At 45.7% G+C, this 26138-nt stretch overlaps 1 long non-coding RNA gene across 1 annotated transcript in view; it reads right to left on the minus strand.

The window, feature by feature from the left end:
• Window positions 1-26138, minus strand: part of LOC147708125 (uncharacterized) — a 37660-nt gene that overhangs the window by 8272 nt on the left and 3250 nt on the right. Inside the window, exon 2 of the long non-coding RNA XR_015296491.1 lies at window positions 4506-4611. This is a non-coding gene — a long non-coding RNA (uncharacterized LOC147708125). The remainder of the gene's footprint in view (window positions 1-4505; window positions 4612-26138) is intronic.

Raw genomic sequence — 26138 nt, forward strand, 5'->3', positions numbered from 1 at the left:
ACAAACACCCACGGACTTACAGAGGTTACCCCACTCATCCCTGCAAACATAACAGTTCTATTGTAGAACTGCGCTGTGAAGCCACACCTAAACACATTCACTCTTCAATCTTGCCTAAAAACCTAGTAAGTCACCGTCAGTCAGGCGCTCTTTCCGCTAAGGGCAGACATGGGAAGCCCTGTGCCAGACATCACACATGCCTGGAAACAAGACACGAAACCCAAAGAGCAGCGGACAACGAGAGGCCCTGACAGTCCATCTATGGCAGACTCGGCTCCGCTTACACATACGGGGACGAGGAAGAGACGCAGCCGCTCCTCAGAGGGGCAAACCCGCCCCAGGATCATAAAGGGTGTTCTCTAGGAGCCCATCACAGGGTGGGACAGCATTTTAGAACACACAAAGAGCTCCAGAGATGAACCCCCGAGCGGGGCTTCTGGTTACACTTAGTCATCGGCCTCGGTCATGCAGCCACCCCCTCCATTGTCATCTCTCCCATCTGCATGTGAAGCGGCCGGGAGCTGTCACGGATCGCACCCCTACAACGAAACCACAGCATGTCTTTCTTGGGCCGGCTCACATGTGTGTTACTAAGGAGGAGAGATTGCAGCTCCCCACAAAGGGCCGCATAGGTCCCAGAGGGCCAGTCCGACCATGGTGAAACAGGAGGGCCACTCGCCCTGCCCACAACTCTGTCTTCTGCTGCCACATACGGGGAGCTTACCGCCATTCAGTGTGCTGGGAGAGCCGAACCAGCGCAAGCACTGTTTGTCACACGCAAATCACCTACCCCGATGCGTGTGTCTCAAGCCTCGCTTTACGACCAGCGGCCAGGTTTTCAGTGCAAAAAGAGGTTTGTGCATCACTTCCGTTTGAAAGAAAGTGAAACAAGCACGGTCAGCTTTCACTTTCGTCACGCAAATTACCGCCCCCGATGTGTGTGTCTCAAGCCTCGCTTTACGACCCGAACAGCGGCCAGGTTTTCAGTGCAAAAAGAGGTTTGTGCATCACTCCCTTTTGAAAGAAAGTGAAACAAGCACGGTCAGCTTTCACTTCTGTGCTTTGTGAAAGCTTTCTTGTCTTTATGGGGCCAACATGGCCCCATAAAGATAAGAAAGCTTGTACGACGGACGTAAATCAGGCGACCACGTCCAAGTGGGACGGCTCTAAAAGAGAAAAGTGTACGTCACTGCAAGCTCTTTTCCAATGCCTGGCCATGGTTTAGCATAAACGGTGACGCCCGCCAATGGGAAAGAGGGGCAGGGCTTAAAGCCCGCTAGTGAAAGCTTCCTCAAAACATAAAATCTCGCCAGTGAGACTGCGCATGTGCGCAGCTTACGCTAGCCGAGACCTAAAAAAGGACATTAGTGAGTGTGTGCTACCTTGATGAATGCAAGAACATGAAGCCCATTACTCTGATGTTCTGGCACAAATGACTGATGAACTAGTTCCTACTGGGAAATAAATTACATTTTTCTGTAACTCTTTTCTGACTATTGTGGCTGTAATATGTTTTTCGAGGATATTTAAAGACAGTGTTTAAGTTGAGCCGTTGGTTTCCGGTGCTCAGAACTGGCACTTACTTGCCATCACCAGACTCTGCCATATGGTGGCGCTGCTCATCTAATTTAGAGCTGAGCAGAACAACTGTTGTTTATGAATACAATATACATTAAAAAATACTAATACCTATCATTCCTTTAGCTTCGGGGATCTGGAATAATCTGAACTGTCGCACTTGAAGGTTAGAGAGAAAGTTAGTAGTTGTGTGGGTGCTATCATTGGCAGCGATTACAGGGCAATGGGTGGTGGAAGCTGCAGTGGCCTCCTGCTCAGGGCCCTGGCGCTTATTATTTTACAAATTAAGCACTGAAACTAGGGAACCTGGAGAAGGATTTAGCTACCCTAAAGTATTGCGCATCCTGCTCATTCCCTCAGTCTCATTCTCACCTCGTATTTGTCGGCCTTCTTGTCAGGACAGTCTTACATGAGTATCCTGGTCTCCATCACCTTGGACCTTCCACCATATCTACACATCCCTGGCCACCTTGCGAGCCTTTCTCTGCCTGTAGTATATCTGTCACTGCACTGTACACAGGGCTGCATTCTGAGCAGATATAATCTTTTTTTCACCCGCTTTGCATTCTTTTTTCTTTTATACAAGCAAGTTCTAAAAGTGTCTGTTTGTGAAAAACAATGGCCTTGATATTCAGGGAACTTTTTCCTGGTGTTGGGGGCCATTGTGAGTTTTCCTTGCTTTGCGCAGTGAACCAAGGCAGGCACTCCCAGTGACGGTCATCCTGCTCTCAATGGGTTGGGTCAGAGCTGATGTGACCTGGAAGCACAGCAGAGGGCCATAGGGTCATGGACATTTTAAGAATTATGGGGGCCCTGGGCCAGAAGTATTTTGGGGGTCCCTTCTCGAAAGAGCTTTGAATTTTTGATCCAGTTTCAGCTCTTCCATGTCCTCCTTGACCAGGTCACTGACAGTGCATAGGCACTCTGGTTCAAATTCTAAATGTGTTTACATATGATATTCAAATATAGTGAATAGTGTTTTCAATATTGTGACAGCTCACTAATACTACTACAAATAATCTCTGTGACATATGAAGGTTCTGTTTTGATCTAAAAGAAACTTTTGTATGGGTGTTGCATGAAACACGAAAGCAACATTTCTCTGCAATGTGTCTAAGTGACTCACATATCACCCACATTAAAATAAATTAAAAGAAAACCATATTTGAAACAATCTGTTTAAGAATTATTCAAGGTCATTAGAGCATGACTCTCTGCAGGGCAGAGCTGGCTCTATCAGGGGCCCCAGAAAGGCTGGGGCCCCGGACCAGAGGCCACTTTGCCCATGCCTTAAAACGTCTCTGTGTAGGGTCAAGGGTCTCTGTGCAAGGAGGAAGCTGAGGCTCAGCTTCCAGAAACCCTCTGAGTCCTGTGACGCTAAATGATAGAGAGAAACTGCACGATTGACAGGAACATGGGAGCACTGACAATTTACAGGGGCGTTCAAGTTTCACCAAACTAAAAATGAAGCCATCACTATGACATAAACAAACCCTGTAGACAATGTCACAGTAAATGGACTGGCAGCCACACGATTCTAGAGATAGGCAGAGCTCGCGAACCTGCCCCACACTATAACACTGTCCATATATATATAGTTGTTTGAATTGCTTACAGTAAAGCACATTCAATTTTTTTGTGCATAAAAACTAGCTCCAGAAAGTGCAAGAACCATCTGGTTTGGTTTTGGAGGCCAGCACTTCAACTGCTCCACATTTTCAATGTTAATAAAGACCTCTCCTTTGTAAAAAGATATAGCTTTGGCTAGTTGTTTAATTTGAAAGTATGTGAATAAGGGCACAGTCTGGCCATGACCAGGATGGCTGGCTCCCACTGGTACTACCCTGGCACTGACTTTCTCAAAACTGCATGCCTGGGCAGTCAACCAGCCTGGCAATCGGGAGCCAGAATAGTGGACTCTGGGGGGGTACCTTGATATGATCTGAATTAGCTCTGCTGAGTGTCTGGCCTGCGAGACCGATGCAGCAGCTCATGCAGTAGGCCGACGCTGTGTACTGGAGCACGAGGCCACGCCCATGCTGCGAGAGTCCCGTCAGGGACCGGAAAACCGTGGAGGAACCGAAGCCTCAATAGCAAGGAACGTGTCAGGGGCTGCTACCCGCCCCGACTCAATGTTAGCACTTCAGCGCATTTCCCATACAACAACGCCCTAACACCCACTGCAGGTGCTTGGGCCGGTGCAACCATGCATTCCAAAGGGCCGCACCGTGGGCAGGAGCACAGGAAAAGGAAGTGCCCACACTGACAGCGGTCAGACCAGCGTGGAGTAACGGAGGTAGGGAATTGAGGACTTTGTCGCACACACACCACCGCCCCTCTTGACTCAAGTTTGTGCATAAGTGCCTTCGCTCAGTGGATGACTTTGAGTGTTAATGGGCCAGGCCCTGCCCCAAGATGACAAGGTGCCCTAGGCAGTTCCGTTTCCAAGGCCTGCGCCTCCTTAACACCAGGCCCAGATCTTTTTGATGCTTGCTTTGCCCACAGGCAGGGACAACGGCTTCACAGGGAGGCAGTTGAAACCGCTTGGGCAGAGGGAGTGCTACTGACTGAATGACAACACCTCTCCCTAGAATTGACGTTGGCTTCTATAGCGCGGGGACACACTAGTACAGTGTAACCAGGCGCTTTATAAATGTAATTAATAATATTATTATTATTATTATTATTACCCAGACTGAGAGTCAGGCACTGTCCCGGCTTATGAAATCAGAAGATGGTCCCTCACCTGTGGATCTCTACCCTGCATCAGAGAGCGATCCCTTACCTGCAGAACGTTGTCCTTTGGGTAGCCATGAATCTGAGAAGCTTACATTTGGATCCTGGAGCACTCTATTGCCATTCGGGGTGGGGGGACTCAGTGACCATGGTCATATGATATGTCTCTGCATCTTCATTTTATCACTCACTGGTTTTGTAGACGTCGATCCACGGCTGGATTGCAGACCTCCTGGTCCTCGTGCTCCCCCCTCCCAATTCAGCCTCCTCCGACATTGAGACCTCTGAAGGACAAACCTACAAGAGTAAACAGAAAATTAAAGTGACACAGCAGCCTCTTTTTTTTGCAAGCGGTAAAGGGTAGGGTGAACCCCTGCCACGCTGACATGGCGATATTACCCTAGACACCCTCACGAGGGAACTCACCTCTATTATTACCACAATAGACATGCATGAGGACACTAAGTCCAAGGCTGGCAATCTCATATCCTTGTGGACACACCTGGGGACATTCCATATGCGCCTAGCAATGATCGATCTCACGGTGATGGCTTTAGAAGATTGTGTAACGATATTGTAGCAGGGACCAGATGTGGACCAGGCGGACGAGGAGCTGTGGATGCTGCAGAGAAAATTGGTGGATGTCAAAGACCATACCAGGAGAAACAATGTCTGCTCCATAAGAATGGTGCGGAGGAGGAAGATCTGAAGATTTTCTTATCCAATCTCCTGCCTGAACTAACAGGCTTAGTTTTCTCCCCTCCACTGGAGTGTGAGAGTGTCCACCACATCCATCTGAGAGGGGACAGGCACAAAACGATCCCTCAATTCATCATAGTGAGCTTCTTGCGACATCAACAGGCTCAGCAACTGATCTCGGTAGCGAAGAAACACAACGGTCAGCTCATCTACATATGCTGGAACATCTACATAGTGGCAGACTTCAGTGATACCACGTGCCATAGGAAACAACTCTTAGCTCTCAGGTCACAGATCAAGAAACTGAACATTGGTTGGTACCAGCAACAAAGCTTCTAACCATAAATGGTGTCCACAGGGAATTAATGGACCTAGATGAACTGTAGCAGTTCATAGACACCTCAGATTCTAGAGCAATGAAAATGTAAAGTTCCAGAGAGGGGCCTACTGTTGCCACCCAATCTGAAGTGTACAGCTCTCCAATCAGACGGTCAGCCATGATGATCCTGTCCTGGAGAGATACCGCCTAGAGACGGTGTTGAAGAAATGGGAGGGTAGTGATAAGTAGGCTTCATCTCAAGCTAATACCTGGGACAGGGACAAGTCTCGATCCCCCTTGTAGGTTTGAACTGCATTGGCTCTGCGGCAGAAGGTGAGAGAGTAAACATGCAGGGTGGGAGTGCCAGCATTGTGGGCGTGGGAGTAAGCACTGCCTTACATTCCTTGCAAGCGTTGTGAGGAGGGTGAGGGTGGGTGGGACTTGCTTGGTGAGCTCTTCCTCAAGATACCTGAATTCTGAGCAATAGCTCTGTGGCCCCCCTCCTGACTGACCTCGTGAGTCAGATTGCCATAACTCCTGCAACTGCTGAGGACTATTGTATGATAGTTATTAGGTACGCTGGGGGATGCAACAGGGTAAAGAGGGAGACCTCATTGGTGCAGGAAACTCATCTCTCCAAAGTAGCATCGGACAAATTGAAAAAGGACTGGGCGGGGAGGATTATTAGCACGAATCACGCCAACAGGGCTGACACAACGGCTGAGTCCCACCCAATCAGGAGCTCGACTGGAAGGAGTCAGTTGTGCCCCCCCCCCCCCCCCCCCCCCGGCCATTTCAAGCCTGCCATGGTGCGGAAGTAAGCACCGGGTGCGCCACTGGTGCACCAAAGGCGCTAAAGACAAGCCTGTCTGCGCCCGTCTCCACCTGGATGGCACCAGACACCAGACATGCTGCTGGTTTGGTCTGTGCTAAGCGTGCATTCTTTCGGGATGACCTATTTGCCATTAGCAAGGGGATAAGTCCATGTGCTCACCAACTCTGTGTCTCGCTGGAGGGTCCCTTTTGCTGTATACAGTCCGTTTTCAGCTCACTGGCAGCCGCAACTCTCTTACCTCTCCCTTCACATACTGTCAAGCTTCTAAGCTTGAATTGCTGTTCCTTGGTGAAACACTTTGCGAAGTATTTGACCTAATACATGATGAGACCCCGTATGTCCTCTTCCTCACAGAGACATGGCTCACTGCCAATAATGAGGCGGAGCGTGGTCTGGCCCTGACTCGGGGTTATAACATTGAGACACTCCCCGGGGTGGTGGCATTGCAACTATTTTTAAAACTGGCTACACCTGCACCCTGATTAAAGAGGCCCTAGCGGTCTGTGAGTGTGCTTGTTTCAGGATCTCTTTCAATGCCAATTTTACATTGTCTGGGCTCCTGATCTATCGCCCCCAGGGCCTTCAAAAGAGTTCTGTGATGCACTTATTGCAGCATCTGGCATATTAGCTGTCAGATCTTCCAATTTCAGCATCATTGGAGACCTCAACCTGCATGTAGATGCTAGTCAAGATTATGAGATTGGCAATTTCTTTAGCTGATCTCACGCCTTACAACTTACCCAGCGATTTCCAAGTTGCACACACTCAGCTGGACATTTGTTGGATCCTGTTTGCTCCAACCTACCTGTTCTTACAGTCAATATACCCCTCCCTACGAGCTGATCCGACCACTACCTGGCATTACAGGGAGTAGAGCCCCTCCAGGACGCACCTCGTAAATCTGTTTTAAAGTGCCCCTGGCATAAACTTGATATTGAGCAGTACCGTGCCCTCCTCCTGAGTCAGACACCCAGCCTTCCTGACAATCCTAACGGGGCTGAGAGCACCCTATCTGATTTGCTCACGCACTCCCTCGACACCTTAATTCCCGCCAGGTGGTCCCAGATTCGCATTACCCAATTGAGCCCGTGGTACAATGGCAGTCAGACCTCTGCTCAGAAAACTTGTAAAATGCTGGAAAAGGTGTGGAGACAAGGCTATCATTCAGTTCTGAAAATACAATACAGAGTAGCCATCAAGAACTATCATAAGGCCATCCAGAAGGAAAGACCTGCTTATTTTGCTGATGACATCAGAAACAGCAGTAACCGTGCTAAATGTATCTTCTCCCTGCTTAAAGATCTAAAATACTCAGGGCAACCCAAAGCTTCCCCTCTTTCTTCCAATCAGCCATGCAAGGTCCTCGCCGCCTTCTTTATTAAGAAGGTTGAGAACATCTACAGGACTTTCCCCCACAATGATATTACAACAGGCCCCTCCCCGTGGCCCAGTGACACTCCCATACTCACTGTCTTCGTGGCACTCTTTCAAGAAGTGATGCCACAATCAGGATCCCAACGCAGACCCTCTTAAAACTGATCAATATCAGAAATGTTTACCTCAGCTTCTCTCTACTTTTTGCAAACTCATCAATCTCTTTATGTCCTCTGCGGTAGTCCCCATGGCCTGGAAACATGCCAAGGTGGTCCTTTTTCTTAAAAAACTTGCGCTTATTGTTCTCAAAACCGGATACTCTTCGCCCTATTTCTCTTCTCCCTTTGGTATCTAAGATTACTGAAGCTTACATCAATTTCATTCTCACTATGTTCACCCCCTCCCAAAATGGCTTCCAGACATGTCACAGATCTGAAACCGTTCTCTTGGCTGTAACAGAACATCTGAGGTGCTCGTTAGATGTCTAACGTACCTCAGCTCTGATCCTACTGGATGTAAACGTTGCATTCGATACAGTGTCCCATCAGATCCTGTTGCAGCGCTTGGAGGATATCGGCATTAACAACCCTGCCTTGGGCTGGTTCACCTACTTTCTATCGGAGAGAACCATCCAAGTGTCTGCCCCCCCTTTTGCTCCCAGGTGCATGCTGTTCGCCAAGGGGTTCCTCAGGGCTCGGCCTAGAGGCCTACCCTAGTTAACATCTACATTCAGCAGTAGCCAGGAGCAGATGATTAACTGTGGTATCCTATGTGGATGACACACAGTTGGTGGTTGCACTAGCTGATGGTTCTGCACAGGATGTGCTCAAATTTAAGGAAGATCTAACAGCTATCGCAGACTGGATGACCGCCAACTGCCTCCAACTTAATGCCAGTAAATAAATGATCTTGTTGGTGGGTAAAGATACTCATCTGTGGAGTGAGCACTGCTAGCCATCCACTCTGGGCCTTCCGCCTGCCCCAAAGCAGACAGTCAGAAATCTTGGAGTATGGGTAGACACCGCTCTTGCTTTTCAGGCTCAAACAATAGCGGTAGCTGAGGTCTGCTTTGGGCTCCTACGTTGCCGTCAACTATTGTTGGGAATCTTCGATCCCACCACCCGTCAGGTGATCATCCAGGCCAAGATACTATGCAGGCAGGATTATGCTAGCTCCCTATACCTAGGGACAAATAGAGCAGAGATACTTCGCCTTCAAAGGGCACAAAATGCTGTGATTTGGATGCTTCTCGGACTGCTGAGAACCTGCTCGACTGCCGACTCTATCCGCAGACCACATTGGCTCCCAGTGGAGAAACTTATCCAGTTCAAAACTTCCTGTATCACCCATAAAATCATGAATTTCCAATCCCCCGATATCCTAGCTAATCTCCTTATGCCCTACATATCTACCCGCCAACTGGGCTCTACTGGGCAGCACCTGGAGGTTGTTCCCCGGGTTAAGAGACTACGGGCAGGAGGGCGCTCCTTTCGTGCTCTCACTCCGAAGCTCTGGAACTCCCTCCCTGGGAGTATTAGAAGTATTCAAAATCAAGTGCTATTCCCTACAGCCATAAAATCAGTACATAATTGGTTCCTCTGTGTGTCCCTCAGTCTTCCTATGACAGTTGCATCTTAGAACTGGGACGCCCCTTTGCTGGGACAGCTGTGCTCTCTATAAAATTTATAACATAACTTAACACTCTACTAAAAAGTATGGCACTACCATACTTATCAGGAGAACACTACAGTGCATAGTTCTCAGGACCTGGATAAATGTTGCAGATGGTACATCTTAGTCAAGCTTGGCGTGATGGGCTAAATGGTAGTCTTGGGATCCACGTATGCACCCAGTGTGGGAAAGGACCCACTTTCTATCCACTCTGTCCTGGATTTTTGTGGAATTTGGGCACACCAGGGTGGTGGTGGGTGGGGACTGGAACCTTGCGATGGATCCTCTTATTGACCTGACCGGCAGTTTTGATAAACCCAATGACAAGAGGCATTGTGAGCCTGACTAATATTATGATGGACTGTGGACTGACAGGTCCGTGGCGACTGACTCATCCCAGAGTTAGGGATTACACTTATGTGTCGGGAGTCCATGGCACATGTTCCCATATTGAAAACTTTCTCTTTTGCCCCACTCCATAATGGCGTCACTGAGAGACTGACGGATACTGAATGAGGGAATTTGGGACCATGCTGTGGTGCTCCTGGAGCTAGACATGGGACATATGGCCCTGAAGTCAAAGCACTGCTGCCTAAACATGTATTATTATATACTACCCATTGGTAAACAGAAACTAGCTGTGCATATACAACAGTACTTGGCAAAGTACAAAGACTTAGTGGCGTCTGCTCAGGTTCCATGGCCCGCATGCAAGGCAGCCATTAGGGGAGTACTGATGAGAGATGCAGATCTCGATAAGTAGGAAATTGCTTTTAAGCAACTACTACAAAAATCGGAGATCCGAGAGCTGATACAGCAATATACAGGTCTCCCAAACATCCAGGTGCTGCAGCGGCTTGAGAGAGCGAAATGTTATCTGAATATGCTTTTTGCAACTAAAGCCGAATATGCTTTCCTACGCCAGAGATGTCAGTACTATGAGCAGTGAGAAGGTAAAGCAGCGCATCTGCTAGCAGCAGTGCTCCGTCAGCGCGAGGCTCATCTTACAGTACCGTCCATTAGGGACTCAAAAGGCCTATTGATCAAGCACCCGATAGAGATTGTGAATACATTTTCGTGCTTATTGAGTACCCTCTACAGCACAGAGGCACCAAGGACCCTCTGAGGGAATGGTACTTCTTGGACTGTGCTCATCTTCCCACCCTCTCAGAGGTGGGTCGCAGCTAGTGGAGGGAGAAATCATGGAGGATGAGATCATAGAGGCTTTAGCTGCTATGCAAACAGTAAAGCCCCTTGTATGACGGATACCACACTGGTAGCCCCTATACTTTATAAGGTATTTAAGGAGGTAGAAGACAGAGGTAGCCTACTGGCTGGGTACAGAAAAGCAATTATTAGCTTAATTCTCACTGCTGAAAAAGACCCCACCAGTGTGCCAGATATCACCCTATCTCCCTAATGAACATGGACATGAAGGTTTCAGCCAAGTTTCTTGTGACCAGGCTTAGGATAGTACTCCTTAGCCTAATCCATCATTCACAGGTGGGATTCTTACCCAGCCGCTCTTCTAGAAATATTTCCTCTACTGATGCCTATTCAGCATTCTCAGGGTACAGGATCAACCAGGGGACCAGTGTGCCCTTCCCCGTTACCAAATGTCCTAGAGTCCGATCTGGCAACAAATTTGGCTTTATCTACAAAGCTTCCAGACTGAAACATCCAGGCATTCTTGTTCAAAGAAGTCTGTAAAACATGGTCCCTGACATGCTGATCCCGCTATTGACCAAGACTGATGATCCTCCTTACACCTCTCATTGTGGGGAAGGGCCAACATGAAAAAGATGGTCTTAATGCCATGTTTTAACTATGTTTTCAGCATGCTGCTGCTCCCCAACTTTAAAAATCTACTCCAAACACTCAATAAGAAGATAAAACAGTTTGTATGGGCAGTAAGAAAACACCACCTCAAACCCTGTTGGTTGCATGCGGACAAACGGACCAGAGAACTTTAATTACTGGACATGTATTTATTGTACCTGGACCAATCTTTGTCACAGTTAGTCGACTCGCTGGCAGACGACACAGAGCAGCCAGAGTGGGTAGCAATCGAACATGCAATAGCGTCAGCCCCATCCATACTAGGTAACCTATATGTGACGAAACCCTGGATTACTGTCACGTGCCCGCCCTTGATGAGTGCAAAGTGGTTGTCCTGGGGGAGGGGGGACTCTCACCGGACCCTAAAAACCAATAGAGCATTACACCAGGGACCTCCTACAAGCATCAGAATTGGGTCAAGGATGGTCAGATATTTCTTGTGGGAGATACATGGAAACAGGGATATAGGGGACCTTAACGCAAGGATACCTTTAAATCCTTTCCAGAACTTTGCGCAGAACTTTGCTGCCCACTAATCACTAATCTGGTCCTTTAAGGTATTGCATGTGCACCGTCCTTGGCCCAGGGCCCGACCTGCCCCAGGACTCACCAATTCACAAATACATGCTTACTTGCGGGAAATCAAGAGGCATGATCACAAACATGTACTGGATTCTCATGGACTCCTCATGCTGCTCTAGAATTCGAAACGCGACCAAAACATACTGGCAGATGATACTAGGCCTCCAACATACAGAAAAAGACTGGGCACACCTTATGATGCCTCATACCCAGCACTTCGGGAGGCCAGGATGAAATATACCTATTTTAAGGTGCTCTACAGTTGGTATTGAGCCCCTTATAAGTTGAGGAGAACCAGGCTAATACTGTATGATCACTGCTGGAGGTGTGACCAGCCTCACTGTGACCTCTAAAATATTTTGTGGTCTTGTGGGCAGGTCCATAACAATTGGGCTGCAATTTGACATACATTACATAACACTAACCGACTTCTCTTTACAGAATCTGACAAACTGGCCTTTCTATATGATCTAGCAGAAGTAGATAATGCCTCTTCTTTACAAATGTGGTGGATAGCAACAGCTCTCATGGGAGCAGAGTATATATTCTTAGACACTGGTGCACCACCCATACCCCCACAAACGTAGAATAGCCGACGGAACTCTTCTGCCAAGCTACATATGAAAAGTGCATATATAAACTACAAGACCTACTCCAGACATTCGAAGATATGTGGAGGTGTTTATTCCCCTCCTTAAAGCATAGCAAATAGACCTAGGGCTCTTTCCAGCATTCCTGTGGTAGAGGGTCTTACACTTCACACTATGGGCCCCATTAGGATGCCCGCCCGCCTTCCTATCGGAAATCGGGACCGCCCGCCCTAAGGGCGGGGGTCCCGCACACAGCATTAGGATGTGCCCGCCACTGTGGCGGGCACATCCTGTATTTTTATTATTGTGGCGGGCGGAGCTCTGTGCTCCGCCCGCCACAATACTAAAAATGCTGTGCAGCATTTACATAATCAAAGCGGCAGGCACTGCGCGGTGCCTACCGCTTTGATTATGTAAATGCAGGGGGGTACCACAGGTACCCCCCGTGTGCCACCCCCCTTTGGCCTTCACTCTGAGGGCCCACAGGGGGCCCCCAGAGTGAACACTGCATGCCTTTCCGTGGCGGCAATGCCGCCACGGAAAGGCATTGTAAAATGCCCATTGTAATAATGCGGGCGGTGTCTGACAGACACCGCCTGCATGTTACTCGTTTTCCGCCCCGGCGGCAAGGCGACCGGTGCGGAAAAGTGGCGGGCGGTGTTTTGCTCCGCCGTGGTCCCCCCCGCCATTCTAATATGGCGGGGGGGAATACAGGGAAGGATGGCGGGCGGATTTCCCCCGCCAGGCTGGCGGTGGCTACCGCCAGCCTGGCGGGGGCAATCCGCCCGCCATCCTAATGGGGCCCTATGTGTGCACCAGGGGGACCCCAACAGACAGGACTACCATAGAATGGTGGACTGGCTACCCCACAGAGATCACACAGTGGTAGAGGGGAGGTGACAGACAGCAGCTCTATTGCTCATTCAGAAGACTTAAGACCCCACAGATTGCCATATGTACAAGCTACAATCCTACCTTAGAGACACTTGCATGTAGTCCTACGAATTCCATGCTCAGGTCAGTTGGTGTTTGCGGGTAGAAAAGGGTCGGAAAAGGACGGATTGGGAGGCAATTAGGCTGAGTCAAAAGAGAATTATGAGTGAGGAACTGTTATGGAGGGGGACTTGGCATCAGATGAGGCTGCGGGTGGAGTACCAGGCTTTCTGGGGTCGTGGGGATTTTGTTTCTGTTTAGACTCTGAGTTTCCAATGTTTGGGTTTCTCTGCACAAACTGCACAGCAGTGATATTTCACTTTATCCATTGTACAACTTATTTAAATGCTCAATAAAGAAATGTTTAAAAAAATCTAAAGAAAACGTCTGATTACTCTGCGATACTGAATCTGAGTTTCAACCCTACTGACAGCATCTGGAATAAGTCTTTGCTACACAAATTAGCCGTCTTTGTAAACTCAATTGTAACAAGCATCTGCTATGCAATAGGACTCACATTTATGCAAGACCTATGCATGGAAATGGGACTTCGGAGGGCAGGAAGGCACGAATGGGAGTGGGGACCGCGCCGAGAAGTCATGGACTGCGGGAGGGGGTGGGGGGTGGAGAGACAGGGAAGAAAATGGTGTAAAATGGAGTAAAGGGGCCAGTAGCCACGGAAGGATACAATTAGGGGCATGGCCGTCATGAGGAGGGACTAACAAGCCTAAAAACAATCGTAAGGCAGCATTTAGAACCTATGCCAATGAAAAATATGGGCCAACAGTGGGCGGAGCTTCCACAAAGCTTCCACACTATACTGAATACTGCATGCCTTGCAAAGCGAGCAGACTATGCGCTGCAACACTAGGCTTGACCTAAAAATGAAGCTACAATGGATTGCAGCAGGGTCTAAGAGCTAGAGACACTAAGGGTAAATAACAGTGTGATAACATATGATATGCCTTCTCTCTGCATTTTAAAATTACACTCAACTACTCAGTAAGTTTAAAAGTCTCAGGGCCCGATTTATCATTTGGTGTTTGGGCTCCCCTCCGCCAGGCCGATGGATTAAACGAGTAGTTATGGCGGGTCCTGCCAATGCATTGTAACTGCTGGATGGCGCCATCAAACATGATGGAAGCATATGTTAAAGTTCCTTTTTTAATAAAAAAAAAATCCCAATACAGCCCTTACTTAGTCTGTCCGTCCGTCGGAGGAGTTTGACCATGGAAGGGACGGAGCAGTTTCTGTTGTCATCACCGAATTTAAATCCAGGGGGTGGACCATAGTCTTGGCAGCAGGGAACTCAAGTGCTGTTACGACGATGTTTCCTCTCCATCAAGATTAAATTAGGGCTCTCAGTTTGATACAGTTATGACACTTGTTCTATGCATATTAAAAATTAAAATGAGCACTCCCACAAACTATGTCAACACTTGTTTTGCTATGAGATAGGTGATATAATGTTAGAAATAAGCTATAGAAATCTTAAAAAATATAAAAAGTAAAATAGGTTTCAGTTTATTATTTCTCGGTATTGCTACAGGCAGGATTAGTTGTCTGTTGTTGTCAAAAGATTTAGGGGCCATATGTATCAAAAAATGTTTTGGTAATTTTTAGCGAATTAGAGAATCAATTAGAGAATCGCAGAATGCAATGTATGTAGGATTTGCTAAAAATGTTGCTAATCCTACATACTCCTTATTTATGAATCGCAAATTGAGATTAGCAAATAAAGAATACCTTCCCATTCATTCCTATGGGCTAGGAGGCCCATAGGAATGAATGGGAAGATATTCTCAATTTGTGATTACCAATTAAAGAATCACAAATTGAGAATGCTGTTTTAATATCACGTACCCCTATAGGCCTCCAGCGACTTATTAATAATTTTATACAGTTTATTAATGGAAGAAAACTTTTAATCAACAAATCAAAGACATTTATCATGACATGCGGGAAGAAAGTCAACCTAACTAGGTCTTTTTATCTGGAAAATACCAAAGTGCAATTGGTTAAATCATTCTGCTATCTCGGTGTAACATTTGCAGGGAACAGGAAATGGTCATGTGAATACGAAAATGTGCGCTACAAGATGAGTAGGAACACTAATAGCATTTTTAGATTTTCTACGAAATTGGGGGATCGCAGACTACAAGATTTTCTACGAAATTGGGGGATCGCAGACTAAAAGATATGGTGGCTATTTATAACGCCAGGTGTGTATCCTCCGCTTTGTACGGGGCAGGAGTCTGGGGCCACTGTTGCGACAAAACACTTCAGAAAGACGAAACTGCTTTCCTTAAACGGTTGCTAAGTGTACCAACTTCCGCTTCCACTGAATCAGGAAGTGGGAATTAATTATATTTCGGACCTAGCCTCCCTACGTTCCCTGCTTTTATGGCGCTCCATCTGGTCCAAAAATGAAACTTTATTCACTCAGTCCATAATTAATGACTGTATGAAGTTGGACCACTGCTCCGGCATTCCCTGGCTAAGTTATATCCATCATTAGTTCAGTCTTTTGTTCAATTGCAATATTTAGACGGAGCCAGAATATGCAGTACTGATGCCAAAAAAGGAGCTAAAAGGAACTTTCCTAGCTCACAAAAGGGTGGTGCGAGGGAGATTGTTTGGAGATCAACCGACACTTGTATTTTACCAGCAACTAAATCTTAGAATTGGCTTTCAGGTATACTTGACTGGAGTGACAAGATGTTCCCATTGTTTCGTATTGACACGTTTTAGGCTAGGGATTGTTGATCATCTTGTGGCTTTTCCAATCATGAAAAAAAGCAGTAACTCCGTATGCCCATGTGACAATATATCTAAACAAAGTTGCTGTAATTTTCTACTGTTCTGTAATTTTTTTTCATTTCTAAGGAAATTTTACCTGAAACCTATCCTTTTAAAATACAATGTACGATCGACTTAAAATGCTATTAAGTTAATGTTTTCTCTGGAGAGTTCAGATATTTGTTTTTATGTCGCATCTTATATTTTAAAGTGTATAGCTGCTAGGAAATCTATAGTCTTATGAGTTTACATATTTTTGCCTTGACCAATTAACTAAAATAGCACAAGAGCACTTTATGAACCCTCTTGGCCCTGCACAAATGACTTATACTTAAATATGTCAACCACGTCGGAACGCCACAATTTTATTTACTCAAATATTAGTAGCACATGGCACTTTTCTTGCAAAATTTGCACGAAATGTACACTGTTGGCATATGGCACTTTATTGCGAAATTTGTACATAATGTATTACTTATAGCACTTGCCACTTTGGAAAATCTTGTACGAAATGTAAATTATTTATACATGGTACTGTATTGCGACATTTGCACATTATGTAGTTTAGAGCGCACAAGGCACCTGTTTGCGAGTTTGCGCGATACTATTTACCAAAGGTGTGTACAAACTTATTTATGTTGACAAGTATTATCTGTGTATTTAATAAGGACTGACAATAATAATGATGTAACTGTGTTTTAATGATTGCTTATATGGTTGTGACTTACAAACCGAATAAAGCTTTTGAACCGAGAATGCAATTTCAAGGTTACAAGGGTGCCAAAAGGACACCCTGTTGCACCCAAGAAATATGCATGTGTGCACATTTTGCACACATACATGCCCTTAGGGCATGTATGTGCGACATATGGCACTTTTAAAAAATCATAAAAGTGCTTTTTTTAAGAAAATTGCAAATTACCACCAATTTGAAGTTGGTGGTAATTTGTAATTCCTTAAGGCCAAATAGCACATTTTCGGTGCTTCCAGAATTGCATTTAAGGAATCGGAATTCCTTAATTGCATTCCCAAAATAGAGAATCGCAAATTTTGCAATTCTCTATTTTACGATGGCCTTTTGGGATGATACATCCCAAAATGCTTTTCTCCAATTCGCGAACGAGCCGATTCTGAGAATCTGCCCATTTGCTCAGGAAATTTTTATTAGGCATTTTAAAAGTAGTATAGAAACATGGCATAAGTAATTAGGTAAAAATACATAAGAAAGTAATGTGAAAAGCCATGACCATATCAAAATAAGTATATGAGAAAAGATAAAAGGGGGAAAAGGACAGTAAAGAAGGAAGAAGGAAAAAGGAAAGAAAGAGGGAGAAGAGGACTGAAATATGGAATATTTGCATGCCAATGTTTTCTTGTTCTTCTCAATTATCTTTTTTAAATATATTTTTAGGTTCTTTATCAGATGAGATGAATATTGATGTATCTTCTTCTGCTAAATTATTAGACCTGTTTATTGCTCTTGCATTTAAAGTTATTTTATCGTGTTGGAAAGATAATTCTAAACTCTCTGTCCATATTTGGTGGAACTATATTTGTGATGAACATAGAATTGCTATCGCATCCTCTACCTCTGTCCCTCTAAAAATTAAGTCTGATCTATTATGGCTCCCTTTCACTTCTTATCTTTCCTCCAATCCTTTTCCCCTACCTCGTACTATGAATCTGCCCATTTGCAAACGGAAAAAAGGCTTGATACATATGGCCCTAGCTGTTAACAATATATTTAGAGTGGACTTTGGGTCAACCACCTACCACCACTGCCCTGTCATAATCTGCATCTTCCAGGCACTGACTTAGATCAGCTGAAAGGCTATTTACTGTCTCACCTCATAGTATTGGCAGTTGGTGGGTGATCTTCCACCTCCTATTAAGTGGTTGTATTGAAGTGCATGAAGGTCTATTTTAAAAACATGACCCCACACTCCAATAATAATCCTCCCATTTGCTCCCTCCATCATCCAAGGTGGTCATGGGGGGAGGGCATCAGCAAAAGTTGTTGCACTGAAAGCCATCATCACTAAAGCCAGCCCTGGCCTGACCTCAGATATAATGGTCAACAAAAATGCCATACGAATCTCCTTTCTGAAAAAGTTTTTTCTGATCCCTGGCAGCCGGCTGATTATTCTTTCAGTTTAAACCTACCAGATCGCAGCAAGATTGTAGAGAGGGAGATCATCAAGCAATACAACGAATAAGTTGTATACAATAATGATATCTCTGGAAGATCCATCTTCAAATAAATTGATAGGCGTGGGAACTGAGCCACATCCACTGATGAATTCTGGAATGAAGGTCACCTGAGTTTGTTTTGGTCCAGCACGGAAGGTTTATATCGCCATAGAGAAAAACACACAAAACGTCACTGACATGGCCTGCCTAATAAGCTTCATGTTGGTCCAAAATGTAAAAAAATGTGCAAGGGTAGTCTTTGCTCTAAGTTCTGCACAAGGTGAATGCAGACATTAAAGTAACCAGATATCAATATAAGATGCTGCTAAAGGCACTCCCCCTCCTACAGTGGGAATGACCAGAAAAGTAGCCGTGGGGCATAAGGAATATAAAGTGCTGAAATCTTCAATCAAAAATTGCAAGTATACATAAATCATTTCGACCAGTCTTAATTTTCCCTGGCTGATAGGGCTCACTATAGTTTCTTTTTCAAATGCTGATAAAGGCTGATTGCGGGTCATATCGTAACAATGGAAAGGGTCTGCAGGACAGGACCAAATCCCTAGGATTCAGCAAGACTTGCCTGATACATTGCAACAAGCCAACAATCTGGTGTGGCGCACTAGCGGGGCGCAACGTACTTGCATTGTTTAATAATGAGAAAGGCAGATTGCAGATCATATCTGTGCAATGCGAAGAGGCAGCAGCATGGGATTAAGTGCCCAGGAATCAGCAAGACTAGACGGAAACATAACGACCATCCATAAAGTAGTGATGAGTAGTGTGATTTTTTCCTGCAATTAGCCCGTGTGACCCAGACCAAAGTTCTTGCATGAATATGGCAGGCAAAGGCTCACTTTCCCAGACCAGACCAAAGCTTCAGTATCCAATAGACCCAATTAATGCACTAAGGTGGCTGGAGCCAGTATTCAGGATATTAAATTAGGAGATGTCAAGGACAGGAAAGGACACCTACTGGCTACTAGTTTTTAAGTTTAAAGGCCTCTGGCTAAAAGTGAAAGCAGAGTTCATAGGCAGGGGTGGTGCAGAGTGAGAACAGATTAGACAAATGAGTTTGGAAGGGTATTAAGTTATGAGGGCATATATAACAAAAACAATTCACACGGCTCACATGTCAGAGAAGAGGTGGACTAAGATTTAGCAAACGGAAAACTACCATATCAGTGCCCAGCTGCAGTTCTAGCCAAAATATAGAAGCTCTGTAAGTCTCCTTTCACTGCATTCTCTCTTCTTACTCTACAATATCATTCACTATTAATAATGAAAGTGAAGGTTGTTCAGGGAGACAATTCCCTGCCAGGAGGCTGCCTCAATATGTAAACTAGAAATGAAAATGGTCTGCAGGCATAGGGTGCACATGGAGGGCTAATGTCAGCAGGGTAACACAAGCAAGTCAATTTGTTCTTGTGCTGTCAGGGCAAAAACCTATATGCATTGGCCAGCCTCTAGCTGGGGTATCTAAGCTACGTCCCAACTTGTTTTGCCTGACTGGTGCTCATCCGCCTTCAAGAGCCTGAGAGGGGCTTGGGGTACGAGCCCCTGCTCAAATTGTTGCCTTCCTTCAGCCTAGCAGGAGTAGGTGGAATCTGGGCCTTTTAAAGTTGTGTAGGTTCTGCTCAGGCTGCCAGATTGCTCTTCTACATACTTCCTCCTTCATGGGATGTATTTGTCCAGCAACAGACAATATAATACAAACGAAATAAAAGAAAATGGTGCATTTCTGCTACTTTTTTCACCAATTCCCATTCTTGCCTTTTTATATCCTTTTACTCATTCAAATGCATCACTGCCTGGCGCATGTCACTGTATGGATTATTTGCCCGTCTCTGATTACCCCCTTTTTGGTCTATGGGCATAAAGCATCACACTGCCTGTGGCGAAGCTGGTTAGTTCCTAATATATTTATAATTTTCGTGTCTATCTCTCAAATTGTTGTGCAGTTCCTAAAAATACATAGGATCTGCGCATTTAGACAACATAAACTAAGGGATTGGTGTCCGGACTGATTCCAGACACCCTCAAAGGATATGTTAGCCTGTAGACCAGATATCTCACAGTACCACTATAACCCCACTAAACTTACCAAGGTGCGAATAGTTTCTGGCAGCTATTGAACATGACAACCCTTGATCCTTCAGGGATCGCGGAAACAGTACACTACTTTTCGCTCAGTCACCCGTGCTCACTTGGACTCAGAAAGAAACACAGAATAAACAATGGGGACATTTCCGTAAGCATTTTTGAACCAGCGTCATTCTAGTATAAAACATGTTTGCTGAGACAATCACTTGGTAGAAACAGATGCATAAGATTACAAGCACCAGCAGAGTAAATAAAAGGTAGAATTCCATGGTACTAAAACAGTGAATATATGCAGGCATATAGACATTATGGTTATCAAGCCCTCCTACTATGCGGACCAAATCTAAGTGTACCTAAGTGTACCTAGCATGTATGTGGTTGTACGTCTGAACTCCTGAACTTCAGGAGGTTTTGGAATGCGAGAGTATGAATTGGTTGGTGTGAAACTGTTGGTGTGAATGTGTGAGTGAATGTGCTGTGGGACCTATTATGCTTATGTAGTATTTATCATGATGAATTAATTATTAATAAAATGTTGATATGTTTCTAAAATCTTTATTGTGATATGCCTCTGTCCTTAGGCCAGCTCCCTGGGTTTAAATATTAGTGACATACAGCGCTTGTTATCCATTGTGGTAGAGAATTACTGTCCTGAGCAGCTTGTCTTTTTCCCCCCTGACTTTTCTCTACCTTATTCGCTTCAGGGGCCCCTTTATTTGAGTGGTCATACCACAAGGGATGTTAGACCACTGCGTGCTGGAGTTTCTGCGTGCAGGAATCCCAGCGTCTTATGTCAGTGTGGACGCTTCTCTTCTGACTATTTAGTTTTCCGTATTGTTCTTTTATACCAAAAAGACAGTCGCTGTGTGCCTTACACAATCAGTATGTTGTGAGTACGATCACCAGCAATTGTGCAAAGTAGTTCTTTTGTTCTAGGATGAAGATGACCATGACTTTTATGCAGAGTACGTTCATGCTGTGATGTACGTCATGTGCAGGGGACTTTTCTAAGAATCCTCATGCATAATAAATTAGGCTAGTTTCCAGGAAACTGATCGACATTTATTCAGAACATAACTGGGCAAAAGGTCCATGTTAGGACCGTTATGCAGCGCAAGGTAGCAAAAATGTAGGTAAGAGGTAGTGTAGATACCTAGGCGTAGATTGGGGTACATTGTGGTTCATAACAACATACTCGAACCCACCACACCGCCAGGCACTGCGTCCCATAATACGACAACCGCACAACGGTGATTACCACGCACAACATGACAACACTTTCCATATAGGCTGAAAACAAGAACAATACTCTCACAAGCACACAGCCTACACAGTGCAGCTTGCTTTTTGTATGGATAAGTGCTTCAGCGTCCCGCATATGGTTAGTAGGAGCAACATAAATACTACAATACAATACATCACATGAAACTCTAACTGAAAACACTTTGCTGGCTTCTAAAATTAAAAATTCTCTACTGTCCCACTATCATCCCACCTTCTGTAGTGCAATTCTCCTCATTAAGCTCTGGCTGTGACAGCTGCATGTAAAATTTCTTTTGATGGGGACTTACTTTCCCTGTGGGTACGTGTCCTAAGTTAGCCTGTTTTGTGGTGTGTGTATGCCTGTTTGCGATTTTATCTCTTCGAGTTGGTTATATATGTATGTAATGAATGGGTTATATGTCATTGCGGTCAACAATACCACCGTACACAAATATTGCATGCCATGTTATTGTCGATCGGGAAATCATCAAGACAGGTATGTATTTCCTGTTCTTAACACCATGTCTGCTTACCTTGGAGATTTTGTGGCTATCGATCTAGTGGTTGCAATATTGCATGTTATAATGTAACCGCACACCAATGTGTAATGGTCCTTATACAGTACAAATCCAACTAGATGGTGATGCAGCGCTGAATAGAAGATGTGAGCAATGTAATCTACTTGATGATCTTTACAGGAGGTATGTTATATGTTGGTTCCTAGTGGGTAGGGGTTGGTGCTCTCTAAAAAGATGAGCTTTCAACTCCAATTAGCTTCCTTTTCAAGTAAGATTTTCCCCATACTCATCTTTGCCACAATGTATGATTTCTGCCCTCAACCAATCTTTCGTACCACATTGTCATTGTTGTCTCCCCAAACATTAATTGAGGAGGGAGCAAAGATTTTTTAGAGAACAGAACATTGTTGATGTTTAAAACCTGAAGAACCTGGGTTCTTATAAAAGCATATCATGGTTCTCCTGTTAGTGAGTGCTTAGAAATATATTAACCACCAGTGTGAATGGCTATGTAAAATACTAGGACAGTGGTTCTAAACCTTTTGACTTCTGAGGACCCCCACTTAATTATTATTGGAAACTTGAGATCCCGTATGAATACTTATTGTATCCTGGGAGCCCCACGAAATCATTACTGGAAACTGGGGACCCCGCTCTAAGCATTTTCAATCATTTGAACCACAAAACAATACACAAAAAATACAGAAGCAATCCTTGAGCAAACAAATACACAAATGATTACATATTTTATTTAATTCACATAATCATATTTAAAAAATCAGAATTTCAGTAGGATGGATGGTTGGAATGTTTCTAAATTCCTCTTATCGCCCATACTATGTAATGTTTGATGCTCTTCCTTTGCTTCCACAAATCAATTTGAGGGTACTAACTTAACTTTAAGGATCCAATTTCAAATTCCATCCCCTTTACAGAACGTTTTCAATTTTTAGTTGTACGTTTTGCTTCTTTCTTTATATATACTTTATTAATATGTTAATAAATATTTCGATTTTTAAGCAGCTTCGACCCCCTGAGTAAGTTTTGCGGGCCCCTGGGGGTCCCCAGAATACTGAACTAGGCAATATCTAATATTTACAAACATTCTGCCCAGTGAGTCCATGTAACTGGTAGTGCGTAATTTGAGTCTGTGTTGTCCAGGGTGCAGCACCGGCACTTGTCAACACTGGCATGAACAACACTCCACCACATGGTGGCGCTGTCTGAATAATTTGTAGATGACCACAACAGAGTTTGAAAATTCAAAACCCATCAAAAATGACTAATACATGAGGCCGATGCCATTCTTATACCTTTGGGTGGCCTGAAATAGTCTGAACTGTTACACTTGGAGGAGTGCGACGGTTAGTAGTTGTGTTGGTGCTGTACTTGGTTGCGCTGGAAGGGACAAAGGGTGGTGCAAATTGCAGTGGCCTTTGGAGAAGGGCCCTGGCACTTTTTTTCACAAATTAAGCACTGGCTAGTTGTGAAAGAACTGTACCGTAAAAATGACAGCATTTAACATGCGCCTCAACAACTCACTCAAACTAAAATATTGAAATTTGGAGCTGTTATTATGAGCTCCTACATGTATACACTGTCACTAGTTGCAGTTTTACTGATTCATCATACTGCGTCACTAGTTGGTGGTATTGCGATAAGCAACATACCTAGAAATAGTTAGATATAATGAATCGAGAATAAATTAGACTAAAACATAAGATATTCTTAGGAGAAAAAAAGCACAAAGAACATAAAAACGGAAGTAAAGTAAAGAAAAGTACATTGCTGAGAGAAATATAGAATATAACTTCCCTCTTCCTTTGTGAAGGCATTTAGACAGGAATGCTACGGAATGTCTTATTACTTACCGGTAATCTTCATTACCCCGATTGGGGTCCTCCCCGTCCCAGTCCTAACAACGTGAGGCAGTCCTGCCTCCACCCAGCCAATCACAACGCCAGTATTCAAAAGTTACATAAGCCCCTCCCACCTACCGCCATGCCTGTTATCAACAAGACTCCAACACAAACACAGCGGGAGGGCGGGAGGGTACAGGACTGGGACGGGGAGGACCCCAATCGGGGTAATGAAGATTACCGGTAAGTAATAAGACATTACCCCCTCATGGGTCCTCCCCGTCCCAGTCCTAACAACGTGAGGAACTCACAAGCAGAGAACCAACAAAAAACACAGGACACCAGGGATCCATGCAGAGTACAAATCAGTAAAGATCAATGAACAGCAACGTCCAAGACGTCAACAGAAAAACAGCCAGCAGAGGCATGCAAAACAACAAGCCAAGAAGGTAGCACAAATACGAGACGGGACAGCCGGTGGCCGCCCAACAAATTCCCGGATAGAAAACTCCTGCCGCCCCAGCCCAGGAAGCAGGCACAGAACGTGTCTAACGACCCAGCACCAGAGACGGAGGAGGCAGACCCAAAGGACCGAAAAGGCAGGCAGACCGCCAAACGCACCCACTGACCAACCTCAGAACCAGAAAACCATATCCCCCAAGCCACACCTCCACAGGAGACAAACAGGGCAGGAGAAAATGGAAAAACACCAGGGAACGAAGGTGGGAAAAACCGGAGAGTCCAGCGAACCACCAAAGAAGGGGGAACTAGGGACCCCCCAGCAGGTAAAACAGGAAAAACACCTCCAGCTGCCAAAGGAAACGGGAAGAACCCCCAGGCAGAAAGACCGGAACAAGCCACAAACCAACCCAATCCGGCAGGAACCCCCAACAGGGAAAAGAAACAAGCAGAGCACCCAAAGCACCCAACCGACGAGCAGAGGTGATGGCCAGCAAAAAAGCCACAGTAGCTGACAACCAGAACAAGACAGCTACCAGCAAGAGCTCAAAAGGGGGCAACATCAGACCCCCCCCAAACAGCAGGCAAAAACCCAAGAAGGCACGAGTACAGGAGAGACCGGCCGACGAAGCCGAAAGCCCAGAAGAAACCGACTCTCCAAAGGGGCAAAAACCACCAAGGAGGCTCCAGGACCCCGACAAGCACAAACCTCCGCCCACTGAGAAGACAAAGCAGAAGGGGCAAGGCCCTGTAAAAAAAATAGTCCTGAGAAAATCCAACACAGAGGTAGGATCCCCCAGCACAGGAACGACCCAATGGGAAGAACACAAAGAGAAAAAAGAACCCCAAAGACGACCACAGCACCCAAGGGCCGAAGGCCGACGTGACAACGGGATGCCACGAGCCACCACAGAGGAACAGCCCAAAGACGCCAACCACAGCCGCACAAGAGCCAGGCCGTCAGAAGCAAGTGACATCAGGGCAAAAACCAGCTGTGGACCAAAAAGCAGAGCCGGAGTCAATGAAGTCCGGCCAAACCCGACCCCCGCCAGCAGCAGCAGGAGCAGAAATCAAAGACAGAGAAGTTAACGATACAGACACCTACACACACACCCTTACATCCCCAGACTATGCAGGAGGAGAAACAGGAGGGAAGGCACACAGAAAGCCCGAAGGCCAAGGAAATGTGCAGGGGCCATGCAAATCCACACCAAATCGAACCAAACAAAGAAAATGCGCCACCGAAGCGGGCACAGAGGTCACAAAACAGAGGACAGGAGGAAACGGCCCAAGCAGCGTCTACGAACGAAAACGCAGACAGTCCTGAACACAAACTCAAAGGCCACAGAGGAGACACGGCCCAGAGAGAGCTGCGGGAGCCCGAACCACCAGAGGCACAAGACACACCAATGAGCCATAGTGTTGTGGGAACAACACATGGAAGCCAGCAGGAACAGAGACATGCAACTGGTCCCCCCCAAGAAGGCCCAAGCAGCAAATAGCCACGGGAAGGCCAGCACGAATCAAAAAACTCGGCCGCCACCAAGGACCCCAATGTGGCGCCCAACCCCAAGGACAGGCGTCCAAGGACAACAAGAGGAGAGAAGGGAGCTGAAAACGCACCCCAAACACCAGGTCGGGAGAGCAAAGCCACCAGGCCAAAGTAGGAACCAGAAAAGGGGAGAGAGGAACCAGAGCCATGTAACCCGCACAGAAAAGGACCCAAAGAGCCAATCAGAAGAAACACCAAGGACAGGAGGAACAGGCAAACCCAAGGAACCACAGCCGTGG

The sequence above is a fragment of the Lissotriton vulgaris genome, chromosome 6 (assembly GCF_964263255.1).
Source record: "Lissotriton vulgaris chromosome 6, aLisVul1.2, whole genome shotgun sequence".
NCBI lineage: Eukaryota > Metazoa > Chordata > Amphibia > Caudata > Salamandridae > Lissotriton > Lissotriton vulgaris.